The 19,988-nt window shown below is 42.8% G+C and overlaps 1 protein-coding gene across 4 annotated transcripts in view; it reads right to left on the minus strand.

Annotated features, from left to right (window-relative positions):
* Window positions 1–19,988, minus strand: part of yrk (Yes-related kinase) — a 294,154-nt gene that overhangs the window by 169,742 nt on the left and 104,424 nt on the right. For all 4 annotated transcript variants that reach the window (XM_080211587.1, XM_080211585.1, XM_080211586.1 and 1 more), the window contains one exon: window positions 982–1,041. The gene's annotated coding sequence lies outside the window, so the exon portion shown is untranslated. The remainder of the gene's footprint in view (window positions 1–981; window positions 1,042–19,988) is intronic.

Below are 19,988 nucleotides of genomic sequence, written 5' to 3' on the forward strand. Positions count from 1 at the left end.
AAAAAAGAAGTGCCACCATTATTTGAAAGGAATGTCATTATCTTCATGGAAGTATTTTTTGATTAGTGCCGCTTGGACTTTGAATGTGTAATGTGATCTCATGAGGAATGCAAGGAGTGCATGGTTATGAGGTTAAGGGGTTATGGGTTTACATGGGAATGCAGAGCTTGAGGCACAGATAAAGCCACTTGCTTTGCTTTTATTAATTTTTCTAAGACCTTTAATGGGGTGTATCATTCAATTCATATAAAGCTGGAAGCCACCAAGTACGTGGCTAAATCTTGGATTTTATCTGGCAGTAATGCCCATTCCAAGAGATGTATAACAGTAAACACAGACTCAGTAAGGGTAATGTTTGGACTTTAGTTATTAGCTTAAACTGTACATAAATCCGCTGTCCATTGAACTCTCCCTGAATCTTTGTTTCTATTTAAGTCAAACCAGAAGAGGTATTCAGAAGGTAACCAAGCCAACATCACGAGATCATCCAAGTTCAAAATGACTCAATGAATCCCAATCTCCTGAAATAGGATTGAGGCAAAAATGTCCATCATCATCCCTTCTACTCATGGCTTCAGGTGTAATTCTAGATAAGGTTTTTGGATCATCTGTTCTAGACAATTTAGAAACATTTGCCACTTTTCTTTTCTAGCTCCTTGAATTTTGAACAAAATACTTCAACACGTCTAACAGACCTGATGTGTTCTTTCATTCTGTGCCAACAGAAAATCCATCCAGCCTTTGGCTGAAAGCATGCAATCACCTTCACAGTTAACTTATAAAAATGTGTACATGTGTAACTTTAAAGAATGCTCACGTTCTGTTGGCAATGACAAACGGTCACGTCTGAGTAACGGAATTAGCGAAATGTGCTGAAGATGCAGGCTGATTCTAATCATTCTTCAGGATAAAGAACGATTGCTCACTATTCTGGATGCCTAAAACTATTTTAATGCAATCATTTGATTTAACTTCACTTACCAAAGATGCACCAACATTCAAATCATCTGTTCCAATGTTTTTTTCACCTGACATGAAAGCCTGGAGCAAAAACAGAATGAAACAAAAACTTCAACATCTGCAGCTCATGCGTAAATTAAGTACACACCAAAGCTTAAAAATATTAAAGGTATATATTTAAACTGTCACACCTGTAAAGGCTTTTCAGAAAAGCTGGGCATGCCCAACCCATAGGCCATATAACCAACACTTAATACATAACATGCATTTCCTGTCCCTGCAATTGTCACAAGTCCTTCCGGCAAACCCTTTGTTATAAAACAGAGGAGTGTCCTCTAACTTAGCAGAAGCAAAGTCACAAAAGATCTAGAATGTACACATTTCTTGTCTTTATTTCCTGATGTTGCATCTATCGGTCACATTTGTGTATCGGTTTTTCACAGTACTAGTTTTTGTGTCGATGTTTACGGTTCAATTTTCTGATGTTAATATCACAGTGCGATCGGAGAGTTTGCCACCAGGCTGCCCTGCAAACCAGGTTTCAGAAATCCTCCCCACATCCCACTGCTGCCACATTCCACTTCACATCTGATAAAGGGCTATAAACTAATGAGGGGCACAGATCAGCTAGATAGTCAATATCTTTTCCCAAAGGTAGGAGAGCCTAAAATTAGAGGGCATAGGTTTAAGGTGAGAGGGGAGAGATACAAAAGTGTCCAGAGGGGCAATGTTTTCACAGAGGGGGTGATGAGTGTCTGGAACAAGCTGCCAGAGGTAGTTTTAGGGACAGGCACAATTTTGTCTTTTAAAAAACATTTAGACAGTTACATGGGTAAGATGGGTATAGAGGGATATGGGCCAAATGCGGGCAATTGGGACATGCTTAGAGATAAAAAAGAGGACGGCATGGACAAGTTGGGCCAAAGGGCCTGTTTCCATGCTGTAAACCTCTATGACTCTATGTAAATTTCTCCATTTTCAGCTGAGCATTGGCACTTTTCTGGTCTAGATAAACTCAGGCAGACATTTAGCATTGGCCTGTGATTGTGCAAATATCACACATTGTTACCGAGGCAAAACAACCTTCAAGTTTTGTTCTGGGTCATAGCCTGAAACAAGTTAGCACATTGCAATCTGCAAACAACTGCACTCTGAGCTAGTGTACGCTGAGTTTCCTTCCCAGCAATTCGCCTCATCCAGAAATGGCACACCCTTCCTGCCAACATATAAAAGCACATCATGTAACTAGTGAGCAATGCCACAGGAGATCTGCTGGAAATAAGTGTTAAAATAATCCTACGACAAGCACTTGCATTCCTCTCCAAATATCACACTTTGCTTTATATCTGGAACAAGCTGACAGTGGAAAAGTGAAAAGAAATCCCAGGATGTTACCCTGGGCTCTTTTTAAAAAAGGTCAATCTAACCTGGGGCCTAAATTGCTCACCTCGAATTGACCTTAAAATAAATTTCAAGTAGCTAAAATTACCTGGATTTCCAAAGAAATTATTTTAGGGATTGATTTTGAAGGAACAGGTCAGACATACAGTTAAACTTTGCAATCAACCAGCAGAACCCCGGATCGGCACGTGTTTATGGGATTTGTGGGATGTGAGTGTTGCAAAGCCAGATTTATTGTCCGTCCCTAACTACCCTCCATCTCAAAGGGCATTTGAGAGTCAACCACATTGCTGTGGGTCTGGAGTCACATGTAGACCGGACCAGGTAAAGACGACAGATTTGATTATTGTTACATGTATTAACATACAGTGAAAAGTATCGTTTCTTGCATGCTTTACAGAAAAAGCATACTGTTCATAGAGAAGGAAATGCGAGAGTGCAGAAAATCGTGTTACAGTCATAGCTAGGATGCAGAGAAAGGTCAACTTAATACAAGGAAGGTCCATTCAAAGGTTTGATGGCAGCAGGGAAGAAGTTGTTCTTGAGTCGGTTGGTACCTGACCTCAGACTTTTGTATCTTTTTCCCGACGGAAGAAGGTGGAAGCGAGAATGTCCAGGGTGCATGGGGTCCTTAATTATGCTGGCTGCTTTGCCAAGGCAGTGGTAAATTAGGCAGAGTGAATGGATGGGAGGCTGGGTTGCGTGATGGACTGGACTTCGTTCACAACTCTTTGTAGTTTCTTGAATTGGTCAGAGTAGGAGACATACCAAGCTGTGATACAACTAGAAAGAATGTTTTCTATGGCGCATCTGTAAAAGTTGGTGAGAGTCATAGCTGACATGCCAAATTTCCTTCCCACAGGACACTAGTGCATCTGATGGGTTCATGTCAAAGTGTCCAAGATATACATGTGTATTTTAAAAGCAGTCATTCAAGATTTTTTAGTCTGAGCTTTCAGGGCTGGATCTTCCGCTCCTGCTGAAGGTGACCTCCATGACGGGTTCACTGGCAGCGGGTCAGACGAGCCACATACAACACTAAAGATTTCAGTGGGACTGGAAGATCCACCAATGGTGAGCCCCCTCCCTCGCCAATATACACATCGCAGGTGGGGCTGGAAAATCCCACCCTGAGTCTCTTCCAAAGAACCAGACCAATCTATAGAAAGTCCTCTCAACAATTGGCCTAAAATTGAGTCCAGTATGCACCTTTTTGGACCATGTGGACAAAGAGAACTTGTGGAGTTGACACAACTAACGTAAACATCATTAAACACCACAACAATTCTTGCGATCCCAGAAATTCTATAAGCTGCATCCTGGAGATCAGATGTTGTTTAAAATGATGAAAGAGAACATTTGGAAGGATGTCATTATTAAGTCAAACATATAACTGTGATGAGACTGTGAAATTGAGAAATGTATTTATACCATGTTCATAAGGAGTATGTTTAAAATTCAGCTCAGTTTTATATGGTGCTGATTTGTCTGGGCAACAGGCAGTTCTTGTGCTGAGAATGTAGGCTAATGATTGATGTTAGCTAAAGATGTGTTTATTTTAATCTAAGTTCATGCATTTTTGTTTATTTGGACTTTCCCCTGTGGTTTCAGAGTAGGGTTTCGATTAGGTTCATTGACAGAGACATCTGCATAAGGGCAGGAGCTAAGCTTACAGGGAAAAGCAGACAATTACTGTCTGGTTCTGAAAGAAACAAAAGGTATCTCTCTGTATTTCTCTCTCTCTCTCTCCCTCTGGAGGCTACTGCTTAGGAACTACTAGGGGAAATTGGTCTCCCTCACTGTCTCTCTCTCTCCTCAGGGGTGCTGTGGAGGCTTGGGGACTGGCAGCCCAAGTACAAGCCTGTATGCTGCTCACTTATTTTGAAGAGGAGTTTAAGTCTCCAAGAGGAATATTGCTTGAATTGGAGCTAAGAGATAGATTAGCAGCTAAGAATTATATCTTGTCTTAAGTATTTCAGTATTAAGTATTGATAAATTTAAGCTAATTTATTCATGATAGTTAAACTCTATTGTTAAAAAGCTTCCTAGTGTGTCAATACAATTATACCTGGAGGGAAACATCTTATTTTTGATTTGATTTGATCTTTGATTTGATTCGATTTATTATTGTCACATGTATTAATATATAGTGAAAAGTATTGTTTCTTGTGCGTTATACAGACAAAAACTACCGTTCATAGAGAAGGAAACGAGAGAATACAGATTGTAGTGATACAGTCATAGCTAAAGTGTAGAGAAAGATCAACTTAATGCGAGCTACAAAGAGTTAGAATGAAGTTTTAGAAGCATAGAACGAGAGTAAAAGATCGAATTAGAAGGAATGCTGGGCACAGCTTGCAAGAAGTTGCCTCGATCCGGCACCATCTTGGAATTCTCATACTAATGCCAAAATAGAAAAACTATTGGGGTTTAATCTGACTTCATGAATACTTTGGGGGTTTCTGATCTGAAAGCCTAACATAACTTTCCCGTAAACATAAGGAGATTTTAAATGGTCATTGTTATGTATGTATAATTATTTCTAACCAACTTGACAGCAAAAAGAAAGGATTTCTGAGGTGCCACACCGTCAGTTACCTAAACAAATCTACACAACTTTATTTACACAGTGTTGCCAGGCAGAGAACTAAAAACCACAAATTCCTCTGGCGATGTTGCAGCGCGTCATGTCACTAATCACGTCGAAATGTTTGCTTTACAATACACACCATCCCTCCCCCTTTACTTCAGCAATACAACAACAAACTTTTAAACATTAATGATTACCCACAGTGAACATCAGTTACATTACCAAGTATTATTATCTACATATGTACAATTAATGTGAGAGAGTTTTTGGTGGACATAAATTTTATTTTGGTAAGATAGGATGTTGCGGAGTCTGATCTTTGACATCCTCGGTAGTCTGTTTCTCACAAATATCAGGTTCTTCATCTTGTGCAGTTGTTTCTTTGTCAGCTTCCAAACATGTTGGTTGTTCGACTGGAGTAGAATCTGAGCTTGGTTCCATAGTAATCCTTGGATCAGGGATTTGGGTGTCTGACGTAAGCCTTTCTGATACAGACTCTGCTAATTCATTTTCTGAAGAGAGGATTTGATCCATGTGTCTCTGTTTAGAAGAATGAGGGGAGATCTCATTGAGACGTATAAGATGATGAATGGGATGGATAGGATAGAGGTGGAGAGGCTCTTCCCACTCAGAAAGGACAGTAGGACTAGGGGGCACAGCCTCAAGATAAAGGGGGGCGGTTTAGAACGGAGTTGAGGAGGAACTTCTTCACTCAAAGGGTGGTGAATCTCTGGAATTCTCTGCTCGTTGAAGTGGTGGAGGCTGCCTCACTCAATATTTTTAAGACGCGGGTTGATAGGTTTTTGATAGGCAAGGGAATTAAGGATTATGGGGAGAGGGCGGGAAGGTGGAACTGAGCCACGACAGATCAGCCATGATCTTATTGAATGGCGGGGCAGGCTCGAGGGGCTAGATGGCCTACTCCTGCTCCGATTTCTTATGTTCTTATGTTATATTCTCTCATCGTCAAGTTGCACTGTATAAGAAGTCAGGCCAGTCTTAGCTAGAATGGTTGCAGGTACCCACTTCTCATTAATAGAGAAGTTTCTCACTTAAATTCTTTTTCCTTGTTTAAAACTCCTCAGAATCGATGTTTGTTCATGGTGAGTAACGTGTGCTTGTTTTTGTCGCTCTTTTGTAGGACTGTTAGGCAGTATGAGTAGATTGAATTGAGTTCTCAGTTTCTCTCTCAGGAATAACATTGCTGGTGAATTTCCTGGTGTGAGTCAGGTTCCAATGGGACATGAGAAAGCTTTTTACTCTCCTTGTTAACGCGCTTTCATCTTTGAACACTTTGATGGCATGTTTCAATGATTGTACTAGCCTCTCCACTGATGGGTGGATGATACGGGGTAGTCCTTATGTGCTATTGTTCTTAAAGTAATCTACAAAATTCCTGGGGTATGAATTGTGTCCCATTATTGCTGACTGGTTATGTGACGATCTCATTCTCTACGGTTCCTTCCGTCACTGTGGATTTTATCATCCTGACTTCAGGCCACTTTAAATGCACGTCCACTGGGCCAAGAAACATTTAACCTTCAATGGATCCCACACAGTCGACATGTATCCTTTGCCAAGGTTGGTTGGGCCAATCCCGTGTAGAGATGGAGTATTCCATATTCCAGTGCATGACTGGCATTGCCCACTTTTACTTCCATTTGTGAGTCATGTCTCTGCCACCAAAAATAGCTTGGAACACACTACCCCTGGCTGACCATCATACAATTGATCCAGGATTCAGCTTCATGAACACGGAGGGATAATCACTCTGATACCCCACTGCAACACTGAATAATTGGGACAGCTTTAGCAGAAATAGTAAAATCCACTGATACTTACATGAAAGCATTTGGTATCTATACCCATTTATTGAAAGGGAATGGACTGTGTTTTGGTTAAGAAAGCATATTATCTTATGCTGCTAAGGACCATGGACCACGTTGGAAAATAATTTGGGAAGCTCTGCTTTTGAGTTTTGCTGAAAAATAGTCATCTGGAATGAGATATTTTACAACACTTGTGAAACAGCTAATGACTCATCATATTTACATAAATAATCTGCATTACCAGTTTCCCTTTAACCCATCTGCTCACTGGTTCTGTACTGTCTGCCCCCCTTCAAACAAGTAACGTTCACTCATTACAAGATACTGAATTGTCAAATCTTACTTGTGTATTCATCAAAGCAGTAATAAATAATTTGAGAATAAAGTGTTCTTTTGGTGAATGTGTTACTGCAATACACACGTTAAATACTAGTTTCATCAAATTGAATTATAGTTTCTTTCTGTGCAATTCTTGAGGTGTCATACCACAGAATATCTTTGAAAACACTTTGGTTACCAGAACTGGTGTGACAATTAGCAATGTTGCAAACGTGCAGCTGCCTATTTTAAATTTTAAACATCAAATGGAGCCATGTAAGTTGTTACAAAACATTGCAAATCAACTCCCACAAAATCAAGGTGCCTATGGAAAGTTTAAGAAGGTGTCTGGAGCAGACTTTATAAATCTCAACACATTTTTAAAGACATGCTCGTGGTTAGTGTTGTAGAAACGTCACTGTAACTGACAAAAGGTCAAAGTTTATCTCCCAACACCAAAGCAAAATACAGCAGATGCTGGAAGTCTGAAATTAGAACTGAAAATGCTGGAAACTCTTAGCTGGTGAAACAGCATTTGTGGAGACAGAAAAGTAAATGTTTTAGGTTGATAGCCTGAAGATTATTTATTGACCTGAAACAATTCTCTCCAGAGGTTCGGCCTGAACAGCTGCATGTCTCTATCATTTTCTGTCTCAAGTCCACCTTGATCAGTTCACCATCAGTTTCACGCCAGCAACAGAATCATTCACCAATTATTTGAGTTGGTGCAAATTTGATATTTTGTGTGACGGAGTGCTGCCTTGAACAGCTTTTCCTGAAGCTGAGAAAAACAGGTCAAAACGGTGATGCCGTGACTGCTTCACTGAGTGTGCTTTTCACCAAGTCAACAAAACAAATCTCTGATGCATTGAAAATGATAAATGAATAGTCCCCAATTGTTTAGTTCTTAAATGCGCCACTTTGTAAAGCACAAATGATTGCATGGCATTCAGCATCATTTGCAATGCCTCAGATAGTGAGTCAGTCTGTGTCTAAATACAGCAAGTCCCAGACAACGTTCAGCTTGGGATAACAAATGGCAGGTAGCAGTCGTGCCACACAAATGCCCATCTCCGAAAGAGAGAATCTAATCATCTTTCTTTTTATTCATTTGTGCATCACTGGCTGGCCAGCATTTATTGCCCATCCCTAGTCATCCGAATGCAGTTGAGAGTTAACCACATTGCTGTGACTCGAGTCACGTATAGGTCAGACTAGTTAGGATGGCAGATTTCCTTCCCTAAAGGACGTTGGTGAACTGGATGAGTTTTTCCAACAATCAACAATGGATTCACGGTCATCAGTAGATTCTTAATTCCAGGTTTTTTTTTATTGAATTAAAATTCCACCATCAGCCATGGTGGGATTTGAACCCAGGTCCTCAGAATTTTAGCTGAGTTTCTGGATTAATTGTCCAGCAATAATACTATGAGGCCATTCATCTATTTTGAATTTGTTCATGATATTTGAGCACCACAGGCAAGACCAGCATTTTCTCCGACCCCTCATTCCCCTTGAGGGTGGTTAAGAGTCAACCACATTGCTATGACTCTGGAGTCATATGTAGGCCAGACTGGTTAGGATGGCAGATTTTCTTCCCTAAAGGACTTTAGTGAACCCAGTTGGGTTTTTATTTTTAATTATAATAATTTCACAATCGCCGCTACTGACACTAAATTTAATTAAAATAAATCTGGAATTGAAAAGTAAATTCCACCAGCTGCCACAGTGGGATTTGAACCCATATCCCCAGGACATTAGCCTGAGTCACTAGATTACTAGTCCAGTGGCGTTACCACAGAGCCATCATTGCCCCCAGTGACATTACTAAACTGAACCACTACCATCAATATCCTGCCTGTTACGATGAACGGAACTGGACTGGCCATATAAATACTGCAACTACAAAAGGCGATCAGAGGCTTGGTATTCTGGAGTGAATAATGTGCCTCCTCAAGAATATAATGGAACAGTTGACAATTGCCTCAATTCTATCGCTCAAAATATTCACTCCATCCAGGGCATGATGATCAATATCCAATCCAACACCTTAAACATTCACTCCCTCCACCACCAACGCATATTGACAGAAGCATGTGCCATCTACAAGATGCACTGAAGGAACTCAGCAAGGTTCATCCAACAGCACTTTCCAAAACTACCACCTAAAGAACAAAAGATGCATGGGAACACCACCACCTGCAAGCTCCCCATGGAGCCATGCACCATGCTGATTTATAAGTACTTCGCTGTTCCTTCATTATCACTGGGTCAAAATCCCGAACAGCGCTGTGGGTGTACCTACACCAGATGGACTGCAGAAGTTCAAGGCAGTGACTCACCACCACCTTCGCAAGGGCAATCAGGATGGACAGCAAATGTTGGCCAAGCCATAGACCTGAAAGAACAGCCCCACGCTAATAAGGCATATCTGTATGAAAGTAAATCTGAACCTTAAACTTTATCACAATCACTGGATATGAGAATGCACAAATTCTGGTTCATTTGTAATTGTTTTCTATCTATCTTGCTTGGAAAGTTCAGAAACCATTTAGTTAAAGTAAAAACATTTCTGAGGCAGCATGGAAATTGGTGCATTAGCTTAAACAACATTAAAATTGCAGGAATATAGGGATTTGCATAAATAATTTATTGCTCTTTCTGCTTGGATTAAGGGCATTAATAAAACTGGGCTGAAACCAAACATTTTAATAAAACTGATTCAGAAACTAATTGTATCTGATTCCTTGAGATCATAAACGGATACATTTTACAGTGAAATACATTAATCTGGATGTCAGATTTGTAGTTGAAACATTTGCTACCTGTAGGTCTGTGGTGAATATTGTCAAAGATTTCAACACCATTCTCAATGAATGCAGCCGCGATTTTACTCCCATAGCTACAACTTAACAGTAAAATGAATGCAAAAACTAACATAAGAACATAAGAAATAGGAGCAGGAGTAGGCCATCTAGCCCCTCGAGCCTGCTCCGCCATTCAATAAGGTCATGGCTGATCTGAAGTGGATCAGTTCCACTTTCCCGCTTTCTCCCCATAACCCTTAATTCCCTTGTCTGTCAAAAACCTATCTACCCGTGACTTAAATATATTTAGTGAGGCAGCCTCCACCACTTCAACAGGCAGAGAATTCCAGAGATTCACCACCCTTTGAGTGAAGAAGTTCCTCCTCAACTCTGTTCTAAACTGCACCCCCCCGCTTATCTTGAGGCTGTGCCCTCTAGTCCAGCTGTCCTTTCTAAGCGGGAAGAATCTCTCTACCTCTACCCTATCCATCCCTTTCATTATCTTATATGCCACTATAAGATTCCCCCTCATCCTTCTAAACTCCAACGAGTACAGACCCAGTCTATTTAATCTCTCTTCATAGTCTAACCCCCTCATCTCCGGTATCAGCCTAGTGAACCTCCTCTGCACTCCCTCCAAGGCCAAAATATCCTTGCGCAAGTGCGGCGACCAAAACTGCACACAGTACTCCAGCTGCGGCCTCACCAGTACCGTGTACAGTTGCAGCAAGACCTCCCTGCTTTTATATTCTATCCCCCTCGCTATGAAGGCCAGCATCCCATTCGCCTTCTTGACCACCTGCTGCACCTGCAGACTGGGTTTTTGCGACTCATGCACAAGGACCCCGAGGTCCCTCTGCACCGTCGCATACTGCAACTTTTCGCCCTTTAAATAGTAATCCCTCCTACTATTATTCCTGCCAAAGTGGATAACCTCACACTTACTAATATTGTACTCCAAACTGTCTCGAAGCACTTCACGAACAGATTGATCGGAAAAAATAACTGCCAATAAATCAAGAACAGAGGTTAGGAGTAATGGCCAAATGTTCAGTTGAAGAAATAACTTCTGAGAGGATGTGTAAAGAGTGGGAGGAGTCTGGGGGGGGAGGGGGAATGTGGAATTGAAGGAGCTGGAAGTACTCCTACCACTGATAGGGCAGAGTGAAGGGGGTTTGGTATGAAAATCACTATTCAGTGTGACCTTTACAGGGTGGCACAGTGGTTGGCACCGCTGTTTCACAAGGACCTGGGTTCAATTCCCATTTGGGTCACTGTCTGTGTGGAATTTGCACATTCTCCCCGAATCTGTGTGGGTTTCCTTCAGCTGCTCCGGTTTCCTCCCACAATCAGAAAGGCGCGCTGGTTAGGTACGTTGGCCGTGCTAAATTCTCCCTCAGTGCACCTGAACAGGGAGTGTGGCGACTAGGGGATTTTCACAGTAACTGCATTGCAGTGTTAATGTAAGCCCTACTTGCGACACTAATAAATAATCAATCTCAAAAGACAAACAGGAACATTCTTCATTCCAACAGAGTCAAATCCTAACTAGGTTTGGATTCTTATTCTGTTATGCCTAAATACACCTTATTTTATCAGGACATACAATTACCTGTAGTTGGCCGTACAAACAGCAACTTTGTCTTCTTTCGCTTTACTTAACAAAAGGATTCCAGGAGAGTGCACAGAATTATGTTAAAAGTGTGAGGAAGGAGTGTTACAGAATGTGTTCAGGAAGAGTGAATTCCATGTGTAAATAATTTTATTGATACCTAATGTCTATGAAAATAAATAATACGTAATAAATAATGATATAAAGAGTCATCCTATTCCAATATTTCACCACAATTATGTCCTTGGTGGAATTAGGGAAGTGGGCCCACCCAACTCAATTTCCACAAAACGTAAACTCTTTAAGCAAATTGTTGAGAAAGGGCGCAGGAAATGGAAGATTAAATATATCTGATCGAATTTCTGAATTATAATCCTCCACTGGATCAGAAATAGTGGATTAGGTGTATGAGAGTGAAATAAGAGAGATTGTCCTTGGTAACAATATTTTATATTAACTTTTATTCCAAGCTGAGAGAACGGTACGTTCTTTCAAAGTTTCTTGAAAGCTGCTGCAGTATACATCTACAGCGTGGAACCAAAATTAGATGTGAAGCTGTGGTTTATGCCATGATGCCGTTACCCAGTTCAGGGCTAAAATCTATTTTCTGCAGCAGTCCAAAATGTGCAGGTTAGGTGGATTGGCCATGCTAAATTGCCCCTCTGTGTCAAGGGGACTAGCAGGGTAAATGCATGGGGTTATGTGGACAGGGCCTGGATGGGATAGTGGTCGGTGCAGAATCGATGGGCTGAATGTCCTCCTCCTTCTGCTATAAATACAATTTGAGCAAAACTGAGCACAATAATGCACCTCAGGATCTTCAACAGAGTTCCGAGCTCTAACTGGTGTTTAAAAGCAGGATCTAAAAAGCTGTGAATTTTACAGTTCCAATTCACAAACGTAGAGTTCATGAATTAGAAACTCAACAATCAGAGTTTTAAGTATTTTATGATGAACTATACTCTTGTTTCACCAGATTAGGATAAGTAATTGGGAATTTAGAGAATTCACGTGCCGTCTCCCACAGATGAATCTGTGAATAGCATCTGGGTTTGCAATGTCAAATTGTACATAATTACAAAAATAAATTGTTTATCAAAACCGCATATAACTGTCTGAAGTAAAGCCAAGAAATAAATAAGAATCAGTAACAGACCTCTTCCTGGCACTGAAATATCTTTTCAGATGATCGCACTAAACCTTTCAGAAAAGAATCCTATCTGACCACCAATCACTGACCAGGACAGTCTGACCACCAATCACTGACCAGGACAGCCTGACCACCAATCACTGACCAGGACAGCCTGACCACCAATCACTGACCAGGACAGACTGACCACCAATCACTGACCAGGACAGCCTGACCACCAATCACTGACCAGGACAGACTGACCACCAATCACTGACCAGGACAGACTGACCACCAATCACTGACCAGCTCAGACTGACCACCAATCACTGACCAGGATAGTCTGACCACCAATCACTGACCAGGACAGTCTGACCACCAATCACTGACCAGGGCAGCCTGACCACCAATCACTGACCAGGACAGCCTGACCACCAATCACTGACCAGGACAGACTGACCACCAATCACTGACCAGGACAGACTGACCACCAATCACTGACCAGGATAGTCTGACCACCAATCACTGACCAGGACAGTCTGACCACCAATCACTGACCAAGACAGACTGAACACCAATCACTGACCAGGACAGTCTGACCACCAATCACTGACCAGGACAGTCTGACCACCAATCACTGACCAGGACAGACTGACCACCAATCACTGACCAGGACAGTCTGACCACCAATCACTGACCAGGACAGTCTGACCACCAATCACTGACCAGGACAGACTGACCACCAATCACTGACCAGGACAGTCTGACCACCAATCACTGACCAGGACAGTCTGACCACCAATCACTGACCAGGACAGACTGACCACCAATCACTGACCAGGACAGTCAGACCACCGGTCACTGGATACTGCAAAGGCAATGGGCCCTGATAACATTCCTGCAATAGTACTGAAGTCTTGTGCTTCAGGACTTGCTGCTCCCCTAGTCAAGCTCTTCCAGTACAGTTACAACACTGGCATCTACCTGACAATGTGGAAAATTGCCCAGGGTCGTCCTGTACACAAAAGCAGGACAAATCCAACCTGGCCAATTACTGCCCAATCCGTCTACTCTCAATCATGAGTAAAGTGATGGAAGGGGTCACTGACAGTGCTATCAAGCAGCTCAGCAGTAACAAGCTCATTGATGCTCAGTTTGGGTTTCACCAGGGTCACAGCTCCTGACCTCATCACAGCCTTGGTTCAAACACGGACAAAACAGCTGAATTCCACAGGTGAGGTGACTGCCCTTGACATCAAGGCAGCATTTGACCGAGTGTGGTATCTAGCAAAACTGGAGTCGATGGGAATCAGGGAGAAAAATCTCCACTGGATGAAGATAGTTGTGGTTGTTGGAGGTCAGTTATCTGAGCACCAGGAAGCAGGGATGTCCACTGATGATTGCACAATGTTCAGCACCATTCGGGACCCCTCAGATATTGAAGCAATGCGTTTCCAAAAGCAGTAAAAACTAGACAATATCCAGACTTGGGCTGACAAGCGGCAAGTAACATTCACGCCACACAAGTTCAGGCAATGACCATCTCCAACAAGAGAGAAAACCTAACCACCAGCCTTTGACATGTCAGTAGCATTACCGTTACCCACTATCAACATTCTGTGGGTAACCACTGACTGGAAATTAATTATCGATATAAATATTGCGACTACATCATACAAGTTTCAGCCATTGATCATCTCCAGCAAAAGAAATTCTAACCATCTGGCAATGGCAATACCATCGCTGACTCCCCACTATCACCATCCTGGGGTGGGGGATGGGGGTAACCATTAACCAGAAACTAAACTGGACCAGCCATATTAATACTGAGATGACAAGAGCAGGTCAAAGGTTAGGAATCCTGTGGAAAGACATCTCCTGACTCCCCAGAGCCTGTCCACAATCTACAAGGCACAAGTCAGGAACGTGATGGAATATTCTCCATTTCCTGGATGAGCGCAGCTCCACCAACACTCAAGAAGCTTGGCACCATTCAGGAAAAGCAACCATTTGATCGGCACCCCTTCCACCACCTTTTATTCCCTTTGCCACTGATGCACCGTACCAGCCGTGTGCACCAACTACAAGGTGCACTGAGCTCACCTCGGTTCCTTAGGCAGCATCTTCCAAACTCACTGGCATTATCAGCTCAAAGGACAAGGGCAGGAGATGCCTGGGAACGCCAACACCAGGAGGGTCCCGTCCAAGTTACTCACCATCCTGACTTGGAAATATATCCTTCACTATCACTGGATCAAAATACTGGAACACCCTCGCTAACAGCACTCTGGGTGTACCTACATCATAGGGATTACAGCAGTTCAAGCAGCTCACCACCATCTTCTCAAAGGCAATAAGGAATGGGTGATAAACACTGGTCTAGCCAGCGACACCCATATCCCGTAAATGAAGAGAAAAGATAACCTGGTCCATCTCCAACAATTCTCTTCCTTGACTTTTCTGACTCTATTTCTGGGGATAGACTGTCTACAAATATTCATGATAAGCTCTCCATCTTCATTGCATCTTCCACAACAGCTCTGCTGAAATGTCATCCATTTTCCTCAATTTTGGATTCCCCCAGACTGAGGTTGACAAGGTTCCCAACCACATCTGATCCAATTCTGCTCTCAACCCCTCGCCTCCCTCCCGGAGCCATGACCTTGTCTCCGCTTTCCGCCCCATCAACCTCCACATACAATGGATCATTCTCTATTGTTTCTGCTATCCCCAGCATGATGTCACCACCAAACACACCTTCCCCTCACCACCCTTCTCCTACCAGCATTCCAGTGGGACTGTTCTTTCCATGAAACCCAGGCCCAATCCTCAGTCACCTCCAAAACTTCATTCCCCTCCCATGACACTTACTCATGCAATCACAGAACAATGGTGTAGTGGTAATGTTACTGGACTAGTAATCCACAATCCTAGGCTGAAGTCCTGGGAACATGAGTTCAAATCCGTTTGTGGCAGCTGGTGGAATTTAGATTCAATTGTGTGGAATTGAGAAGCTCGTCTCAGTAATGACGACCATGAAACAGTTGTTGTAAAAACCCATCTGATTCGCCAATGTTCTTCAGGCAAGGAAATCTGCCATCCTTACTTGGGAAATGTCCTGGCAAATGACTCATCTGAGGGGTAATTTGGGACCTACAATAAATGCTGGCTTTGTCAGCTGTGATAAACCCCATGAGTTCCATGGCGAATCTCTGATTGATCTCCCTTGGATATGAGTTCCCTTGGTAACCAGCAATGGCCTGCCTTGCTGGAACTTATCCCCTGAGTCCTGTATAGGGCAGACTCTGGGAAGGATCTGAGAACTGTGTCCATGAACTCTGTCCCCCATTTTGATTCTTTTTTCTGTCATTTGCGTGCCGAACCTTGGTCAAAATTCTCCGGCTGTTCACGACGGTGAGATCTTCCGGTCCCACTGGCGGCGCAGCCCGTGCTGTGATTTCTCAGGGAAGTAGGGTTGAACATAGAACATAGAACATTACAGCGCAGTACAGGCCCTTCGGCCCTCGATGTTGCACCGACCAGTGGAACCAATCTAATGACCCTCTAACCTAAACTATTCCAATGTTATCCATATGCCTATCCACTGACCATTTGAACGCCCTTAAAGTTGGCGAGTCCACAACTGCTGCAGGCAGGGCATTCCACACCCTTAATACCCTCTGAGTAAAGAACCTACCTCTGACATCCGTCCTATAATTACCACCCCTCAATTTAAAGCTAAGTCCCCTCGTGTTAGCCATCACCATCCAAGTAAAAAGGCTCTCACTGTCCACCCTATCTAACCCTCTGATCATCTTGTATGCCTCAATTAGGTCGCCTCATAACCTTCTTCTCTCTAATGAAAATAACCTCAAGTCCCTCAACCTTTCCTCATAAGACCTTCCCACCATACCAGGCAACATCCTGGTAAACCTCCTCTGCACCCTTTCCAATGCCTCCACATCTTTCTTATAATGCGGCGACCAGAACTGTACGCAATACTCCAAGTGCGGCCGCACCAGAGTTTTGTACAGTTGCAACATGACCTCACGGCTCCGAAATTCAATCCCTCTCCCAATAAAAGCTAACACACCGTACGCCTTCTTAACAACCTTATCAACCTGGGTGCCAACTTTCAGGGGTCTATGCACATGTACCCCAAGATCTCTCTCCTCGCCGACACGACCAAGAGTCCTTCCATTAGCCCTATAGTTGAATTAATGGGAAATCCCACTGGCAATGGGACCAGAAGATTCCGCTGCCAACAAGCATCACACTGCCTTCCGCTGTGAAAAACACACCAGAGAACCCCCCCACCCCTGCTAGTTTTTCACTGAACTTTCCAGCCATCTGCGCCCCACTGCCGGTGAGAATGGAGAACTTGGCGCTCAGCCAAATTCAGTGCAGCAGGCTTGGAGAATCTCAGGTTCAGGCAAGGTTGGAGAATCTGGCCCCTTGCTGGAACTTTTCCCCGGAGCCCTTTATAAGGCAGACTCTGGGAAGAATCTGGGAACTACGTCCATGAAGTCTGTTTTTGCTTTTAGACAATTATTCTGCATTCACACTCACTATGGACAACTGTTCCTTTACCAGGACTAGAGGGCACAGACTCAAAATAAGGGGGTGCAATTTAGAATGGAGTTGAGGAGGAACTTCTTCGCTCAAAGGGTGGTGAATCTCTGGAATTCTCTGCCCATTGAAGTGGTGGAGGCTACCTCGCTGAATATGTTTAAGTCACGGGTAGATAGGTTTTTGATAGACAAGGGAATTAAGGGTTATGGGGAGAAAGCGGGAAAGTGGAACTGATCCACTTCAGATCAGCCATGATCTTATTGAATGGCGGGGCAGGCTCGAAGGGCTAGATGGCCTACTCCTGCTCCTATTTCTTATGTTCTTATGTTTACTACAAACCCTCCCTTTGCCTTTCCATGACATCTTTGTAACTTAGTCTCCCTGCCGTGTACCCTATCCCAGATCTTCCCTTCAGTTCTTCTATTTCTCTCTCCACACTAGCTGCCAGAGCCGCTGAGTATTTCCAGTACTTTGTATTTTTATTACAGGTTTCAGTTTCCTTCAGAGAGCTCACAGAATTCCACCCAAATCATGTCAGTTTGGGATTGGATTGAAGTGGACTTGTTTGAAAACAATAATCATTCAAGATGAGGATCCACAGAAAATGAGGCGAGCAGATTGGGTTTTGAAACACTGGTGAGTAACTATCTGCTTCATAGAGGTCAAAGGGACAAAGCAACCTGAACAGCTCTGTGATAGTCATGGGCTGATTGGCATGCTGCATTTTCCTGTTCATATTTGAAAGAAAGTTTGTAGCTCAGTTGAACTGGGGATATGTAGATAAGTAGATACAGATGTTTGAATATAGTTATGTATACATATACTATATCTAATGAGACATATTACTGTCCATGTGTCTAAGGTGCTGTATTACAAGTAAGGAATCATTAAATGACTGACAGCTTCTGATCAACAAGGCGTTGGTAAACTCAGCCAAGTCAATGGAGTTGATTTATGATGAGGTTTGCGGCCCAAGAATGCCAAACCAACTTTATTCAGTCTGAAATACAGAAATTATATCACTGTAAAAGATTTCTCCTGTGAGTTACGTGTGGTGTGGTTGCACAGTCCCATTATAAAGGAATCACCTCTTAATCTTCCCGTCTCCAAAGAGAACAACCCACCTTTTCCAAACTATCCACACAACTAAAGTTCCTCATCCCTGGAACCGTTCTTGAGAATCTTTTTCTGCACTCTCTCTACAGCCTTCAGATCCTTCTTAAAAGCACGGTGCTCAGGACTGGACACAATGCATCAGTTGAGGCCATGTTGGTGTGACTCATGATGGAACTTCCCGCTGATGGATAATGCGATCTGAACCTCTCATGAGATTTTGCACTCACGTCACTATTCATGCCTGTTGTGAACCAGAGCTCAAAATCTCTGCCAGGTCATTAATTCACATCAGAAAGAGAAGTTGTAACAGCAACCTCTGGATAACCCCACTGTGTACTTTCCTGCAATTCCTGTCTGCTTCCTAACTCTCAGTCAATTTTGTAATCAAGTTGTCACTTCCCCTTTTATTTCATGAGTTCTTGTTCTGTTCATAGTCCTATTGGGTGGCATTTTATCAACTGCCTTTTGCAAATCCATGTGCACCACATCAACTGATTACCTTCATCAGCCCTCTCTGTTAGTTCATCAAAAACATCAAGCAAATGGATTAAACACAATTTTCCCTCAATAAACCCATGCTGGCTTTCATTAATCAATCCATATTAGTCCAAATCGAATGCACTTCACATTGAACATCGTACTTCCAGATAACAACATTTCCATTTAAATCTAACACGTTCTATGTAGCAATTTGGTTATTAAATTAGACAGGAATGTAAAACAAGTGGAATCACATTTACTGAATGTTGTACAACACAATTTAAGCAAAATACTGCAGATGATGGAAATCTGAAAGAAAACTGGAAAATCTCAGTAGATTCAAGACCAATCTGACTTGACATCAGCCTCAGAACCAGGTTTGGAGAAGAGTCATATTGGACTCAAACCATTAACTTTTACATCTGAAATTTAGTGTACTTGAGTTCAATGGAACCATTTTACAATTTTTCATAAACCATTAATTCATGTACTTAAAGCTATTCAACCAATTGTGGCTTTATCTACCTGTATCCCGAGGTCTCTGCCTGTAGCCCAAGGTCTCTTTCTGCCTGTATCCTGAGGTCTCCCCCTGCCTGTACCCTGAGGCCTTTGCCTGTACACTGAAGCTTCTCTCTGCCTGTACCCCCAAGGTCTCTCTCTGTTGTACCCTGAGGTCTCTCTCTCTCCATCTGTATCCCAAGGTCTCCATCTGCCTGTACTCCAAGGTCTCCCTCTGCCTGTAGCCTGAGGCCTCTGCCGATACCCTGAGGCCTCTGCCTGTCTGTATCTCAAGGTCCCTCTCTGCTTGTACCTTGAGATCTCTCTCTCTGCCTGTATCCCAGAATTGTTACAGTGCATAAGAAGGCCATTTGGCCCTTCATTAAGTTAAAGTGATTCCTTTCCCAACCAACATCTGAAAATCGAGATGCACAATATTCGCTTTATTTGGACACTTGGTTACTTCTCCAAAAAATAAAGTCAGATTTGTTAAACGGGTCACGCCTTTAACAAAACCAGCCCAGCTGTTTCACAATTATCTAAACCCTCGCCACTGTAATCTCTTGTTCCTGGTGTTAAACATGGAACTGTAGAGGACCACACAAACTAGGAGCAAGAAAAGTAAATGAGCTCTGGTCACTCTGATGTGTTCCCTGTTTGGACCTATCAAACCCTG

Source organism: Carcharhinus amblyrhynchos, chromosome 24 (genome assembly GCF_965287045.1).
Source record: "Carcharhinus amblyrhynchos chromosome 24, sCarAmb.v2.hapA, whole genome shotgun sequence".
Classification (NCBI taxonomy): domain Eukaryota; kingdom Metazoa; phylum Chordata; class Chondrichthyes; order Carcharhiniformes; family Carcharhinidae; genus Carcharhinus; species Carcharhinus amblyrhynchos.